Here is a 4,850-nt window from a genome sequence, read left to right on the forward strand (position 1 = left end):
CGATGTACTGTTTGCTTTTTCGGAAGAAGAGATCCATCCCCCCATCCTCGGCCAGCCAAAAACGCTCCAATTAATGGCCGGGTGAGATGACCCGGCGGCCCGCGACGCGTCATTCAAATCACTGCCCTATCGGCTACAACTGCTGATGGGTGGGATTAGAGGCCTGCCATGGTGGTGAGGGGCGGCGAGGACCGTGAAAGCTAGAGTTTTTCAGAGGCTGCCGGGAAAAAGGCCCCTCGGGTGGCGGGGTGCGAGGACCAGGCGCGTCATTCAATTCTCTTCCCTATCAACTTGGCTCCCGTTGGCGGGATTGGAGGCCTACTGTTTGTTACAGGGCTAAAATCGTCAGGGGAAGAGCTGACGAAACAATGCTGGTTTGGATGCAGGGGGTAGTGTTGGAATCGGCAGCGCGGACAAAATCGGCAAAGTCGACAAAAAAGACTGTTGGTCTGGACATCGGGGCAGCGGCAGCCATGCCGACAGGGGGGGGAAATCGGCAGCGCAGATTTGTGCAGCTGCAGGTTCGTCGGGGAAATCGGCAGCGCAGATTTTTCGATGAACATGGGCTGGAAGATGGACTGTCCAGGCCAGGCAGGGAAATTCGTCAAGGGGACACGCTGACGAAACAGCGCTGGTTCAGGCACGGCGGGCAGTGTTGGAATCGGCAGCGCCGACGAAATCGGCAAAGTCGGCAGAATCGGCAGCGGGTGCTGGCGATGAGTCTGGACGATTTATAGTCCAGGGCTTGATGGAAAAGACTGTTGGTCCAGACAATGGGGCAGTGGCAGCGCGGATTTGTGCAGCTGCAGGTTCGTCGGGGAAAATCGGCAGCGCAGATTTTTCGACGAACAGGGGCTGGGCGCTGGACTGGCCGGGCCAGGCAGGAAAATTCGTCAGGGGGCCACGCTGACGAAAACAGGGGCTGCGGAGTGGAAAATCGGCAGCGCAGATTTTTCGACGAACAGGGGCTGGACCGGCCGGGCCAGGCAGGAAAATTCGTCAGGGGGGCACGCTGACGAAAAGAGGGGCTGCCGCGTGGAAAATCGGCAGCGCAGATTTTTCGAAGAACAGGGGCTGGACTGGCCGGGCCAGGCAGGAAAATTCGTCAGGGGGGCACGCTGACGAAAAGAGGGGCTGCCGCGTGGAAAATCGGCAGCGCAGATTTTTCGACGAACAGGGGCTGGACGCTGGACTGGGCCAGGCAGGAAAATTCGTCAGGGGGCACGCTGACGAAAAGAGGGGCTGCCGCGTGGAAAATCGGCAGCGCAGATTTTTCGACGAACATTCGTCAGGGGGGCACGCTGACGAAAAGAGGGGCTGCCGCGTGGAAAATCGGCAGCGCAGATTTTTCGACGAACATTCGTCAGGGGGGCACGCTGAGGAAAACAGGGGCTGCCGCGTGGAAAATCGGCAGCGCAGATTTTTCGACGAACAGGGGCTGGATGCTGGACCGGCCGGGCCAGGCAGGAAAATTCGTCAGGGGGGCACGCTGACGAAAAGAGGGGCTGCCGCGTGGAAAATCGGCAGCGCAGATTTTTCGACGAACAGGGGCTGGACTGGCCGGGCCAGGCAGGAAAATTCGTCAGGGGGGCACGCTGACGAAAAGAGGGGCTGCCGCGTGGAAAATCGGCAGCGCAGATTTTTCGACGAACAGGGGCTGGACGCTGGACTGGGCCAGGCAGGAAAATTCGTCAGGGGGGCACGCTGACGAAAACAGGGGCTGCCGCGTGGAAAATCGGCAGCGCAGATTTTTCGACGAACATTCGTCAGGGGGGCACGCTGACGAAAAGAGGGGCTGCCGCGTGGAAAATCGGCAGCGCAGATTTTTCGACGAACATTCGTCAGGGGGGCACGCTGAGGAAAACAGGGGCTGCCGCGTGGAAAATCGGCAGCGCAGATTTTTCGACGAACAGGGGCTGGATGCTGGACCGGCCGGGCCAGGCAGGAAAATTCGTCAGGGGGGCACGCTGACGAAAAGAGGGGCTGCCGCGTGGAAAATCGGCAGCGCAGATTTTTCGACGAACAGGGGCTGGACTGGCCGGGCCAGGCAGGAAAATTCGTCAGGGGGGCACGCTGACGAAAAGAGGGGCTGCCGCGTGGAAAATCGGCAGCGCAGATTTTTCGACGAACAGGGGCTGGACGCTGGACTGGGCCAGGCAGGAAAATTCGTCAGGGGGGCACGCTGACGAAAACAGGGGCTGCCGCGTGGAAAATCGGCAGCGCAGATTTTTCGACGAACATTCGTCAGGGGGGCACGCTGACGAAAAGAGGGGCTGCCGCGTGGAAAATCGGCAGCGCAGATTTTTCGACGAACATTCGTCAGGGGGGCACGCTGAGGAAAACAGGGGCTGCCGCGTGGAAAATCGGCAGCGCAGATTTTTCGACGAACAGGGGCTGGATGCTGGACCGGCCGGGCCAGGCAGGAAAATTCGTCAGGGGGGCACGCTGACGAAAAGAGGGGCTGCCGCGTGGAAAATCGGCAGCGCAGATTTTTCGACGAACAGGGGCTGGACTGGCCGGGCCAGGCAGGAAAATTCGTCAGGGGGGCACGCTGACGAAAAGAGGGGCTGCCGCGTGGAAAATCGGCAGCGCAGATTTTTCGACGAACAGGGGCTGGACGCTGGACTGGGCCAGGCAGGAAAATTCGTCAGGGGGGCACGCTGACGAAAAGAGGGGCTGCCGCGTGGAAAATCGGCAGCGCAGATTTTTCGACGAACATTCGTCAGGGGGGCACGCTGACGAAAAGAGGGGCTGCCGCGTGGAAAATCGGCAGCGCAGATTTTTCGACGAACATTCGTCAGGGGGGCACGCTGAGGAAAACAGGGGCTGCCGCGTGGAAAATCGGCAGCGCAGATTTTTCGACGAACAGGGGCTGGATGCTGGACCGGCCGGGCCAGGCAGGAAAATTCGTCAGGGGGGCACGCTGACGAAAAGAGGGGCTGCCGCGTGGAAAATCGGCAGCGCAGATTTTTCGACGAACAGGGGCTGGACTGGCCGGGCCAGGCAGGAAAATTCGTCAGGGGGGCACGCTGACGAAAAGAGGGGCTGCCGCGTGGAAAATCGGCAGCGCAGATTTTTCGACGAACAGGGGCTGGACGCTGGACTGGGCCAGGCAGGAAAATTCGTCAGGGGGGCACGCTGACGAAAACAGGGGCTGCCGCGTGGAATGGCAGCCTACACGCAGATGCGAATTCGGCAGCGCACGATGGCTTGAGCAGGTCATGGGTTCGACTTGGCGCGATCTGAAACCTGGACGAGGGACTGTCGACGCTGGACGAGCCAGCGCGGTGGCCTGTCGTGCCCCGTTCAGGGGGGGCCTGCCGCGGAGACAGCCCTCGCGGGCTCGACAGCGCAGGCCAGCGTCCCCGACGTCGCTGGCCGCGGCAGGCGAGCTGCCGGGGTTCCCGCATTCCTACAAGAAAACGTCGTGCTTTCCACATGAAACCAATCCAGTAAAATCAGCCATATTTTTATGAGGCTGCCCACTGAATTTGGGGTCATTCCGGGCCGGTTCCTAGTTTTGCGGATTTACTCGATTTCTAATGGTAGGAAAATTAAAACAAATACTTCCCGACCTCGAAAAATTCTGGGAAAATTAATGAAGGTGGATTGGATTTTTGCCAACCTCTGTGCAAAATTTCAGCTCAAAATACCAAGAAATGAATTTTTTAGAGGGGGGGTGACAGCTGGGACCTAGTAGTGTCTCCCCCTGCCAGAGCTGCAATGACACTTATTGCTCTTTAGGGAGCCACCAGGCCGGCGCCCCTCAAAGACCACACGCGCGCGCGCGCCCGCCCGCGCTGGGCGCTGGGGCGCTGGGGCCTGAGGGCCTGGGGCCCTTGGGGGCCCTTGGGCGCTTGGGCGCGCGCGCGCGGCCCCCGCAGCCATGCCGCGCTGCGCGACGCGCGGACAGCCCCTGCTGGCTTGCTCTCTCGCCCGCGGGGGGGCTGCCTTCGGGCCCTGGCCCCCCGCGTTCTGGCCTGCCCCCTGCGTGGGAGAGGCTAGGCGCTGCAGGGGCCAGCCCGACGTCGCTGGCCGCGGCAGGCGACAGCCCGACATCGCTGGCCGCGGCAGGGGCCAGCCCGACGTCGCTGGCCGCGGCAGGCGACAGCCCGACATCGCTGGCCGCGGCAGGGGCCAGCCCGACGTCGCTGGCCGCGGCAGGCGACAGCCCCTGCTGGCTTGCTCTCTCGCCCGCGGGGGGGCTGCCTTCGGGCCCTGGCCCCCCGCGCTCTGGCCTGCCCCCCGCGTGGGAGAGGCTAGGCGCTGCAGGGGCCAGCCCGACGTCGCTGGCCGCGGCAGGCGACAGCCCCTGCTGGCTTGCTCTCTCGCCCGCGGGGGGGCTGCCTTCGGGCCCTGGCCCCCCGCGCTCTGGCCTGCCCCCCGCGTGGGAGAGGCTAGGCGCTGCAGGGGCCAGCCCGACGTCGCTGGCCGCGGCAGGCGAGCCGCCGGGGTTCCCGCATTCCTACAACAAAACGTCGTGCTTTCCACATGAAATCAATCCAGTAAAATCAGCCATATTTTTATGAGGCTGCCCACTGAATTTGGGGTCATTCCGAGCCGGTTCCTATTTTTTCCGATTTCCTCGATTTTTAATGGTAGGAAAATAAAAAAAAATACTTCCCGACCTCGAAAAATTCTGGAAAAATTAATAAAGTTGGATTGGATTTTTGCCAACCTCTGTGCAAAATTTCAGCTCAAAATACCAAGAAATGAATTTTTTAGAGGGGGGGTGACAGCTGGGACCTAGTAGTGTCTCCCCCTGCCAGAGCTTCAATGACACTTATTGCTCTTTAGGGGGGTGCCCCCTGACTGGCCATGGGGCGCGCTGGCCTGGCGCCCATAGGCCT

This window comes from Populus nigra, chromosome 2 (assembly GCF_951802175.1).
Source record: "Populus nigra chromosome 2, ddPopNigr1.1, whole genome shotgun sequence".
NCBI classification, from domain to species: domain Eukaryota; kingdom Viridiplantae; phylum Streptophyta; class Magnoliopsida; order Malpighiales; family Salicaceae; genus Populus; species Populus nigra.